This window comes from Camelus dromedarius, chromosome 23 (assembly GCF_036321535.1).
Source record: "Camelus dromedarius isolate mCamDro1 chromosome 23, mCamDro1.pat, whole genome shotgun sequence".
Lineage (NCBI taxonomy): Eukaryota > Metazoa > Chordata > Mammalia > Artiodactyla > Camelidae > Camelus > Camelus dromedarius.
The window spans coordinates 531,890-544,394 of NC_087458.1; the positions used below are offsets into that span (position 1 = coordinate 531,890).

Consider the following 12,505-nt stretch of genomic DNA (forward strand, 5'->3'; position numbering starts at 1 on the left):
CAGCTCCACCCTGCTGCCCATGTGTTACCTCACTGTATTCACTCACTCCACAAAGGTCTTCTAGGCCAAGAGTCATGGGCCAAATCCGGCCCCCTACCTGCACAGCCTGGGAACCAGATCAAAAGAGGAACAATTTGTCCTGACTTGAAATTAAACGAAACTCAAATTTCAGTGTTCACAAATAAAGTTTTATTGGAACACAGCCACAGCCAGCTGTCTGCACACTGGCTGGGGCTGCTCTGGGGCTGCACTCTAGTGTAAGAACCCTCGACCTGTGCATGGAATCATCACCACAGCAAGCGCCCTGCTGGGCACACGAGAGCCGCCCACAATCCTGGCCAAGCCAACAGAGGAGCGACTTTGAGGTTCACACGCTCCGCAAGCACAGACACTCCTGAACCAGGGCTTCGAGTCACCCAGCCACAGGGAGAGTGGAGATGTTGGTTCAAATCATTTTTTCACTTCAAAAAAAAAAGTCAAATAAAAATTAAGCATTTGGAGACTCAGGGGATGCTCTCGTCTACACTCTCACTTCTCTTGTTCCTCTATTTTTTACAGGTAAAATGGAAAACATTCAGAGACGTGGAGACGAATTAGATGACAGAGGTAAATTTTTTTCACCTCTACAGAAAAAAGCTGTGTTTCAAAGAGGCATGATACAACATACTCAGATACTGAATTAAAGGTAAAATTTAAAATTTTTAAAGTCATTTTCCCACTGACATATGTTCATGTAAGAAATGCTGGCCCTAGGATTATGAGAATTCAAACTCAACACTACAAATTGTCTAAAACTATCTACTAGAATTTAAAATTCTCAATAAAATATCACGGAACGACAAATAATCTGCCAAAATTACAACACCACAGAGTAACAGAATCTACCACAATTTACAAGAAAAAGTGCAGGAGAAAAGTCACTCCCCTGTGAGAACAAGAGGCTGCCTTCAACCTACTGGGATCAGCGGTGACGGCGCGTTGGCCCCGCGGAGCTCGGCCCGGAGGAGCCCTCATGGGGACACACAGTTACCACAGGCTTTTGCATTTAGAACAAGTGTACACTTTACAACAGTGGCCAAGTTTTAATTAGCAAGTTGTACTATTTAAAACACCTCTAAGCTCCTGGCCAGTTTGAAAATTCAAAGATTCTGTGATGCAAGTTTATCACAGACAAGATTCTGACTACGTGCAAATGTCTATGGTTAAGTCAGCACCACATACATCAACCAGCAGGAAAACACACAGGAGCTGGTGGGTGAAGCTGATGGTAAGAATGGTGATTACAGGAGCCGCAGTTCACTGCATCCTAAACACGGTATCAAGCATCATCACACTCAGTCCCCACAAGCCTGGATGTAGGTGTGTCCCCATTTCACAGAGATGGGCCCAGCCCTGAGCACCTCCCTGATCTGAAACAGCATCACGGACACTTATTAAGGGAACTGAGACGGGGGGGGGGGGGGGGGAGCAGGGAAGAGCTGGGGTGGGGCAGGGAGCAGGGCCCCTCCCACAGTAACTCACTGTGTCAGGTCTAACTAGCCCCACTGTCGCCAGCACCACGTATTCCCTTCTGCCTGGGGAGCAGGCGTGCACACCTCCACCCTTCAGCTCCCCACCCCCGAAACTGAAACCCTTCCATCATTCATCTGCCCCTCCCATCTTTCCCCGCATCCTGCAAAGCTCGGGGAGGAGGGTGGTCAGCTGTCCAGGGGTAAGGATGCCAGTGTCCTAATCTTCTTCCACCTCAAAATTTCACAGAAAGCAAACACAACTAGCATGTGTCAAAATGTTCAGGGAAACTGTAATGCATGCTGGGCAACTTAGAAGATGAACTCCCAACCAGAGCAGTCATTAAACAAGTAACGAGGACAGGCGGCAGGTGCAGGGACCACAGCAGAGCTTTCTGACCCTCACAACTGACGTCAGGCTAGCACAGCCCCGTGAGGCAGGGCCAATAACCGGGGAGAAGCAAGGAATGTGATCTAGAACAGAAGAGACAAAAGCTCAAGGAGCCCGCCAAGGTCGAGCTGCAGATGCTGACTGACCCACACACGTGTGGCCTTTGCATGACTCCATGGTGGCAGACACAGCCCATACCATCATCCCGGGGACGGAGGAGCCAAGCTCACCGTCTTGGAACTAGACACAGCGTTTTGGCACCAGTTTTCTCAAGATCATAATTCTCTCAGCATGTAATCAAAACTTAGTTGTGGAAAGCAACACCCAAGAGGTTAGAAACTGCACTTGAAACCCCAGAGCCACTGGGTCAAACTTAAGACTGATGAAAGGTGCAGGCAAACGAATGCCCATGTGCAGCATCTATAAACAGCACTTCAGCATTTTAAAGGCCGCAAGAATTGTCAAATGCCTTAATCAAACCAGAATGCCTTCCTCCTACTACTCAAGCACCCCGGAAGCCTGTCTGAAATGTGACGAGGACTCTGAGTCTGGGCTGCAAATGGGCCAAGCCGTGCAGGAGGCCCATGCACTAAGGACGCTGTGCCAAGGGCGTCACAGAGGCTCAGTTAACCCCACACACCAAGCCGGGAGGCAGGGCTGTGGCTGCCCTTTTCTCGGAGGAAACCCTGAACAGTCTGCCCCAAAGCCAACCAGCCAGGACACGGCAGCTGGGGCCTCAGGCCCACCTCCCTCCTCACCCCTGGCCACACAACCGAGTCCCGAGAAGCCTGGTCTGGAGGGGATTTGTTCCATTTCCAAATGAAACTTATTTTTAAAATTCAAGAAAATCTACATGCTACACCAAAGAAAATTTATTTTGACTAAAGAAACATGACTTACAGATTAACTTACATGCCTTTCAGAAATGGGGTTTTTTTTTCACCTTAGTCCAATACCAACTTTCCAGTTAGACCAATTTAAATGCAGTAACTGCAAATATTTAGACTAAAGTAGATTTTGGAACAACACAGGTTTGAACTGCACGGGTCCACTTCCATGCAGAATTCCTCCAACAGTAACCACCACAGTACTGTATAACCTGCGGGTGGCTGGGTCCGAGGACGCCAGACACAGAGAGCCAACTACAAGTGAGACTCAGATTCTCGACGCGGAGGGCCGGCACCTCTGACCCCCACGCTGTCCAAGGGTCAATTGAACTTTGATAAAAAAAACGGGTCCAGCACTGAACAGCAAAAGCCCCTAGAAAACAACCCTTACCCCGCCCAATAGGATGATGTACACTGGAGAGTGACCTCAGATGATGTAACTTTTCCGACATCTAGCAGATGACACCACGCAAGGTCATATTCATTGCTGACCCACAATTCTAGCACGCTACACTCTCACTGCATTTACACGTGCAATCGATGATCTGGGGAGACGTTAAAAACCACCAGGAGCCCTGCCTCTTAACCTTACCAAAACAGTCCTTCCCATTCCTCTCCCAAACAGAACAGCAGAAGGACAAGGTTATTCAGAGTGATTTTTGTCAACAATAAATTTGCAGACTTTTGATGTTACTAAACTTGTAGTTCGTAAGGCATATGGTGCCTAATTTATGATAATGTGGGTAAGGGCAAATATTCTTGGGGAAAAATATATCCAAAACTCATAAATGAGTCTATTTTCCTTTTGCTAAAAAAGAACGTTACTGGGATAATTAGCATAGTCTGAATTACATCTGTTGCTTACATAACAGAGCTGCATCAATGATAAATTCCTAATTTTGAAAACTGTACTGTGGTTATATAAGAGAATATATTTATTTGTAGGCAACAGCCACCTGAGTAAGGATAAAGGGACATCATATCTTAAATTGTTCAGGAAAAAAATAGAAAAAATATATATACACACACAGAGAGTTGCAGAGAAAATAAAAAATAAAGCAAATAAAATATTAGCATCTGAGATCCTGGGAGAAGACTCCACCCTAATTCTTTATACTATTCTTGCAACTTCTACACCCAAAAAATACCCAAACCCAATTCCTATGAGGAGACGCTGAGGCTTTTCTTCCAAAGAACAGCAGTGAGGATGGCCAGACGCACCCTCATCTGAAGGTGGTTTGCTGATGCCAATTGAACTTCTGCAGAGCTGCCTCTGACATTTCCTTTCCATGTAGATTTTCCCAAAATAAACCGTGCAGATCGCCCAAGATGCTGGAAGTCAGCAGTGAGGAGCACAGCCGGGGCGGCTGAAGCCCTCTGTGACTCCAGCGCAGTTACTGACCTCCCTGCCTCCACTTCCTGCCCCAACTGTGTTATACTCGTAGTCTGGAGTCATAGCCTCCGGCGTGGGGGACAAATCCAGCCATCAGGGATAAGTGTTACTAGAAGACAGCCACGCCCATTCTGGCGTCCACCCTCCAAGGGCAGAGCTGACCAGCCGGGACAGACCCCAAAGCCAGAAACGTTTGCTCCTCTAGGCCTTTACAGAAAGTCTGTTGACTCCTGCCCTAGAGCCAAGCGTTTAACATCAGTGGCATCTCTAGACTCTTGAAACTGCCTGGGACTGTGGGATAAAGAAATCAGGTACGTTCATTGAAGAGCAGTAACCTTGGCCTCCTGAGAAGTGTGCACTCTGCTCCACTCTGTCCTCCGCTGGAAGGAGCGATTTCTGATTCAGATCACGGTGAATCCGCAGAAATCCCAGAAAGGTGAGGCAGGCTTACCCAGCTCTTGAATGATCCAAGAAGAACTCATGAAGCAAGTGGAACTGAATTTTTTTTATTAACACCCACGCAGGGAGGGGACCCCAACCAATACTCACTTGCTTTCATCTCACTGCACCTTCAGCTTCCTTTCTCCCCAACATAGAATGACTGCATGTTACACAAATCTGAACTGTGCAAATGTAAATTATACAAACTTAAAAATGACATAATAAATATTAAACCCCTTACTTCACAAAAAATGTGAAATTAGTTGAATCCCACAAATCTTAAAAGTCCATAAAGTGTTTGAGTTCAGAACCAGAGGGCCAATTACTTGCAAACTGTGTTTGCCCACTGACAGCTGCAGCCAACTCTTGGCCGGCAGACAGGATCCTCAGTCTCCTGTGTCAGATTCAGTCTGAAAAACGTGGAGGGCATGAATTACTCGGCACCTCCAGGGAAGTTCCCAGCATAAAAGGCAGCTTAACGCAGCACTTCCTCCCAAGACTCAGCCCTGGCTCCACCCACGAGAGTTCACAGGAGGACAACGTGGCAGCAGACAGATCCTGCCCTGCCATCCACCTGCCAGCAGGACTGCAGGGCTGCACTTGGCGGTGACAGCTGGAACTGCGGTCTGAGCCCTCCCTGCTCTGCCTCCTAAGACTAAGGTGCCCGGGATGCTTGCCACGTTCAAGGGACGCATACTTCAACACCAACGAGGAAATGCCAGCAGCACATGTACCGAGTTTTCACTGCCAGCTTTATCCACACCCACTGCTTGTTTACAAAGGTTATTTGATGATTTTCCACCTTGAAGAAAAAGGAAAAGTCACTAGAGACCAGAAGCAGCACTCTTTGAAGCACAGGATGTAAATCTTTATTATGAGATGTCTGTCAGTACAGGCCCTGCCCGAAGTCACCAAGCCCCACTCCCACCAGGTTCCCTGGCAACACTCCGCCAGCCCCGGCCACTGGCCAGGCATCCATACCCACCCGGGCCCTTCCTGCCAACTGACTTTCACTTCAGTGCCCTACCTACTCTCAGCTACTCTTAAACGCCAACACAGAATGACTACGGACAAGGAAACGAAGTCAGTTCCAACAGACAGCCATTCCGCTTATCTACCCTTGCACCGATGGCATTAAAACCTGTTCCCACCCCCCACCTACTCTGGCCTCTTCAGGTGGATTTTATTCTTCTATGCTTGTGCGCCATAAGCCATCCGACCTCACAGGCGACTTGTCTGGGGCAGCAGTCGCCACCACCATTACCACCCCACCCCACTCCCTGGCATGAGGGGCCTTCTAGAGACAAAGCAAATCTTACTGGCTACCCACCATGGAGGCATATGGTCCAAAGCAATCAAACTGGACAGTTCTTGACTATAGATGGATGCGAAAGGTGCAGAGAAGTTCATTCAAAATAGGAATCAATTTCCTATGACTTCACAATACTTTGAGTATACTGTCCGCTAGTGGCTTGAGCAGTTCTTGTCTCCATCACATTTCAATTCAGAAACATCCAGAGGTTTCAAGCAACAGGAGGCTGCTGGCGGTCAGCCAAGCTCAGCTTCCTCTCCAGCTCACTCGGGACCACGACGACAGCGCTGCACCGGGGGTGAGAAGGGTCCTGCCTCTAGCACCGAGGACAGCCACCCTCTCCTCCCAGGAGGCGGGCCGGGCACAGCCCATGCGGTAGACAGACAGAGCCAGAGGCGAGACAGAGGGCATAAGGGGAGATAATTTGCTAAAGCTCTCATTTTTAACCGGTTTCACAACCTACACAAACCCCAAGGGCTAAGTGTGTCTAAAGCTACCCTGACAACAATGCTAGGGTTCTACTCTTCTGTGTGAGTCAAGTGGGCTCCAGGTACTGGCCCCTCCTCTACACTCCCTCCCAAATTCCCTAAAACGCCTCCTCCCCCCGACCCTGCCAAAAATGACCATTTCAGAATGACCTAGAGTATGTCCAGTGAACAGATGATTATGTGACTTTGTGTTTATGACAGTGGTACACGTGGAGTCAGAGAATGGTCTTTCTTTACCTCTGGTCAAGGGAGGGCTTTTTACAGCTTCTTCTGAGACAGTCTCACTGAGAACCTCCACACATGCTCTCCCCCGGAAGCCTTTTCTTCAAAATGAGAGAACACTTACTTTCACCAGATTGAAATAGCTAAAGTGATAGTCTGGCCTCATCATGTAACAAATTCCATTTTACAGCTCAAGTTTTCAGATTGTATAGGGCAGATGAAGGTTATAAGGAAAACCTAAGGCTGGTGACCTGCAACAGGTGTTATCAATGAGCCTTTTACAAACTCACCTAGACCCAGACCTGTAGCACCGTTTCCCAGCCCAGGAGACAGGGCTGGTGGTTCTTTCTCTCTTATCTCCTTGGAGACCATCACGCAGAGGAAGTATTTCTTCAGCAAAGTGCATACGCTACGCCTGGCAGTCTTTCAAAATGCAAACTCTCTTTCACTGACTTTCAACGCCTGAGACACCTCCAAGGCGCACCAGTCAAGATTTTGGCAAATGTACCTCAATTTGGGTTTCCTCGTCAATTGACGTTGGATGTGCCCTTCAGGGTACGTGATAGCATCGTGTCTTAGTACCAGTGATGTTAAGATGGTATCTGCCAGGCTTTTCCACTGTGAAGTTACTACTTTTCCTTTGTAATTCACAAACTTTGGGAGAGACACTTCGGGGCTGTGTAAATATCACAGACTGCAGGAGACTTAAGGAGACAACTAAATGCAGAGTGAGATCCTGAATTAGATCCTGAAACAGTGAAAGGACATGAGTGGAAACTGATGAAGGTCCACAGGTCTGAGGTTAGTCAACAGAACTGTGGCAACGTCAGGCTTCTGGTCTGTTTGCAGGTATCTGACCATGTGCGACGCCAGCATTAAGGGAAGTGGGTGAAGGGAACAGGGAAGCTCTCTGAACTATTTTTACAACGTTTCCTTAAGTCTAAAGCTACTTCTTTTGAAATAAAAGTTTGAAAAGTTTGCAAAGCTGCAGATTCTGATTCCACACTCAGGGTGGGGCCCAAGTCTGCATTTCTCTCAGGAGCCCAGAGACAGTGGGCCCATGGACCGCTTCGCTAGCAAGGCCCCAGCAAACACAGCTCATGCATCTCACTGCTCCTAACTTTCAAAGGACAAATGATCAAAGAGCATCAAGACTACACTCTGAGCACAGTGATCACTGCTCACCTAGGGCAGTCCTTCAACTCCGGCCCTCTGGCACAGCGAGGAGCCCACTGAAGAGCCTGAGCCACGATCTCTGCTGTAACACTGCCTGTGCCTGGCCTTCCCCGGCTGAGCCTGGCACCCCTCCAAGGCTGCGGAGCCAGCAGAACCTGCGGCAGGAACACACACCATCCGCCCACACTGCAAGGCGGAGGCGGCCATGGGGACACTGATCTGGCCACCTGTCCCACTGACGGCGGGCATCCACCGAGGCCACTGGGAGGCAGGAGAGCAGAGGCATGAGAACAGGTTCTAGAATACCTGCTCACAGTGAGCAGTTGGCCACACAGGTGTTCCCTGCTCATCCCAGTAAAATGACTTTGAATATCGAATATTAAACCCACAAGAAAGATTATGCAACAGCAGACAAGAGACTGTGCCATGTCTGGCAGACCAAGAGGGTTTAATGAGGGCAAAGCAAGCAGCAAAAGGGAGCACCCGGGAGTGGGCAGAACCAAAGGAGGGCTCCAAGCCCGCAGAGGGCTGGGGCCCCAAACCCAGGCTGCTCAGCAGAGGGCCAGGGCCATGCCTGCACAAGCAAGCCTGGTCCTGGCACAGAAGAGCTGCACAGGGACCCTCCCTAGACCAAGATGAGCAGCCTCCCATCAAAGGGGTCTTCCTTAAGCTGAAAGGACCACATAAAATCTCTCCGCCATCTAGCGTTTGGCACAATAAAAAAACACTCAAAGGGAAACCTGTACATTTTCAAAATCAGCCCCACAGACTCAGAGTCTCTGCCTGCTCCCTCTTACCTTACACAACAGTAACCGCTGGTATTTGAAGAGGACTTGCCATACAAAGCAAGACGCCAATCTTTAAAAAAAAAAAAAAAACGACACTAGAGAAAATGAAATGAGAGAACAAAAGAGAACTGAACCCTTGTCAGTATCCTCAGAGTCGAGGAGACAATGCATTCATAAAAAATAAGCTACTATGAAAGAGGAACAGAACGAATAAGCTCTTGGAAATTAAAATTTTGATTGCGGAAATAAAAAATTTATAATAGAATTGGGAGCTAAACTAAAGCCCTCTCCCAGAAATAAGAATAAAACGACACAAGAAAAGGATGAAGACAAGAGATTCAGGGGTTAGTCCAAGACATCCACTATCAATCTAACAGGAACTCCCAAAGAGAAACCTGAAAGCAGAGCAGATCCAGCTCTCAAATGATACAGGAGAATTCCACATTCCAGAACTGAAGGACAAGTCCCTGGAGTCAGAGTGTTCAGAATGGGGCTCCACATTTTTCTGGCACCCTGAAAACGTCTTAACACCAAAGAGGATCCTCAAGAGTTACCCAAAAGGAGTAAGTCTACTTGGCAAAAGGTTCTCACTGAAATGAGGAAAGTCAAGGTTAAAAATTAAAACGTGAGTCCTGAACAAGGTCAGATGTACAATACAAGAAAATATCAGGATGATACTTGTGCTGGTCCGAGCAGTCAATCAAGTTAGAAAAAGAGGGCAGAGGGCTGGGGAGGGGGAAAGCTGGAGAGATTCCACAACACCTTTGAGAATTTAAAACCCAGAGCCAATGGAAACAGAAAGAACAAAAAAAGAAAGCCCATTACAAACAATAGCGGGGAAAAAAGCTGTGTTAAGAGGAGAAATGTAGTAGCTGGCTGTGAAGTAATGTCTGATTAGTTAGTTACAATATAAACAATCTGAGCCAACTAGACTAATCGAGGGATAGAAGAGGTGGGCTATGATGTGGAAAGCTACGTCATCCTACGGTAACAGCAAGTCACGAATGTACAAAATAAAGCACCAGCGTATTGTTGAGCGCTACGGAGAACTTCCTTTTAAAAACACGACGAACGCCAAGGTCTTTGAGGAGAGCAAGTGAAAGACGGGAGGGAGACTGCTGCTTTTCACGGGTAGTTTTTCAGTGACATTTTATTGTGGACATTCCTTTATTAAAACATTAAACATACGTGCAACTTTTTTTTAAGAATGGCCTTTAGACAGAGTTCAGATCTGGCTCTGCGGGTCTGTCACCTGGTCTGTAAGCCGGGACGGCCTCTACCTGGCCGGATCGCCGTGCCAGCCACCCCCGCCAGCACATGACCCATAAATGGCAGCCGTTTTCTAAAACTTACAGCCGCGGTGACAGAATCCCGGAACAGGGACTTGGTTTAATTGCAAGACAAAGGGGAAACGGAGCCGAATACGCAGTTACTCCCACAGGCGGCTTCCACGTTCTCTCTCCCCTCGGGGAGACGGAGCCCGGGCCGTGCCAGAAGCCGAACGAGAACCGGCCCGTCCGCTCCCGCGTCACCCAGGACCGCGGCCTGACCCGCGCCCACTCTGCCTCCGCACTTCCGGCCGCATCCCCCCAGCGCAGGCCCGGCTCCTCTCCCGGCTCCTGCGCCGGGCGCCGGCGTCCGAGCGCCAGCAGCCTCGGGGGCCTCCCGGGGCTCCGCCGGCTCGGCGCCGCTGGCGCGGCGGGGCCCGCACGGCGGAGGCCAGGCCGCGCGACCCCAGCCCCTCACGGCGGCCGGAGCCCGGGCTCGGAGGTTGCCCAGCCCCCGCCTCCCCGCGGCCGCCGCCCGGCCGGACGCCGCTCGTCGCTCGTGCGGGGCCGCGTCCCGGAAGGGAGGCCCGCACCGCGCCAGGCGCCGGAGCCGGAGCCGGAGCCGGGACAGCGCCGCGCGCCGGCGGGCCCGACGGGCCGGGGGAGGGGCGGCAGGACCGGGGGGCGCGGCGGGCCGGCGGCTGACAGGGCTGAGGGCCGGGGCGCCCCGGCGGCGGGCCGTTGGCGGCCGGTGTCCCCCGCGTCCGGGGGCGGGGGCGGCGGCGCGGGCGCGGCGGCCGGAGGAGGGAGGAGGGAGGAGGGAGATCTCGCTCTCGCTCTCGCTCTCGCCCCGCGGGAAGGGGGAGGTGGAGACGCGACCGGCTGCGGGAGCTGCAATTACCGTGTGGGCTGCGGAATTCTCGTGGTGTTTGTCGGGGAGATGCGATAATGGCGTCCGTCCTCGCGAGAGAAGCCGCCGCTCTGCGCAGGCGCCGCGAGTCCCTCCCCGCGGCCCTCCGCCCTGCACCGTCTGCGCAGGCTCCCCGGGCGCGGGGGCGGGGCCTGCTGCTTGAGGCCTCCCGCCCGCGCTTTCGCCGGCGCTGACGAGCGCCGGGCATGCGCACGAGTCGTGCTTCCGCGCCAGTTTGGGCCCCTGGGCCTCTTAGTTCCCCGTCGTGCGCTAGGGCCTCTCGCTAGCCCCTGAGAAGTCGCGTCGGTGGACCATTAGAGGAACTTGCATTTTCTCTGCGGCTGAATGAATAGGAATTAGCTCCCCCGCCGACTACATATCCCGGAGGGCCCTGCGCGAACCACGAGCGGTGCATTCTGGGACTCGTGGTCCCTGCGCCAAGCCTGCCGGGACTTGTAGTCCCTCCGCACTCGGGTCGCCCGGCCCGCGCCCGCGCTTGGGTTGCTGGGACTTGTAGTTCAGATTCCCGGGTCCGCTGTGCCCGACGGCTCCGGCTGCGGCGGGGTTCCCACGAGTAACGGGCTGCGCAGGGGTCTCCAGGGACGTCACAGGCTCGAGTGCGCGCGCGTGGAAAAATATATTAATTGTACGTGATATATATTTTGTATGTAACTGATGTAATGTTATATGTCACGTATGATAGTACATATGCAAATATAGGCTATTGTGAATGTAACCGTAGTATGCATCTGATACGCTGTATTTATATGGCATAAAAGCGCATTTGTGGGTACTCATAGGAAGAAATTCCCGAGCTGTAGGCCATTCCCAGAAACGTTATTCCTGCTTGCCGGTCCTGCTTTTCCTTGTGCTTTTTTTGTGTGCTGGGCTTACCGCTGCTCATCGTTTTTCTTCTCTGTGCTCGCCTCTGACTTCTGAGTTGTTTACAACGAGCAAGAATTCCTGTGGTCCTCCAAACACAAAACCATGGAGCTGTTTTCATTCGGAAAAGAAAACGCTTTACCGTGAGTTTCCTGCCCACTTTTCTTTTGCCAATAATAAAACTCGATTCGGGGCAGTAACCAGCTACCCAGCCTTGGGCAACCTTGCTGAGTTAGAGGCTCTTCCGATTTAGCCCTGGGGCTCTGCTGAGACTGGTCACTGGGTTCCTTTGCAGGAAAAGTGCCTTAAAGAAAGTCCCCAAAACCACAGAAGGTGTGCCCTGGGAAGATCCTGATACTGGAGTGAGGTCTTACCTGTTCAGGTGTGAGGAGTAGTCTCAAGAGATTGGAAGAATTGCTCAGCAAAGTTATGTAGCTGGAGTCAAAAGTGGGGTTTGGAATCCCAAACACCTGGGTCTAGAGTTCAGCGCCCGCTCACACGTAGCACAAATTCAGTCCTGGGATGGAGTAAGGGGGGGAGCTGTGGATGTGGGACTGGATGGGTGGGTGGATTTACCGTTGCCAGAGATGTGGGACGCTGGCAGCACTGCGGCTGTGGAGCCTGCCCTGACCAGCGGCTCTTTGTAACTTCTCACGGGGGCCCCTTGTGTAGTTCCTCCTCGACCCCACACACCTTTTTCTGCTTCACAGAGGCACTTCTGGGTTCCCAGCTCCAGCTGGCAAGAGACTGAGTTTAGGGGTGAACTGGAGTCCTGGGAACAGGGCTCAGAGGATTTTGGGGGGTGGGAAGGAGCAGGACCCAGCACCCCCTTGCAGTCC

General features: G+C 51.1%; 1 protein-coding gene across 4 annotated transcripts in view; it reads right to left on the reverse strand.

Annotated features, from left to right (window-relative positions):
* BANP (BTG3 associated nuclear protein) overlaps positions 1-10,881 on the reverse strand; it is a 74,651-nt gene extending 63,770 nt beyond the window's left edge. For all 4 annotated transcript variants that reach the window (XM_031436640.2, XM_031436639.2, XM_031436637.2 and 1 more), the window contains exon 1: positions 10,776-10,881. The gene's annotated coding sequence lies outside the window, so the exon portion shown is untranslated. The remainder of the gene's footprint in view (positions 1-10,775) is intronic.
* Between the last annotated feature and the right edge of the window lie 1,624 nt (positions 10,882-12,505).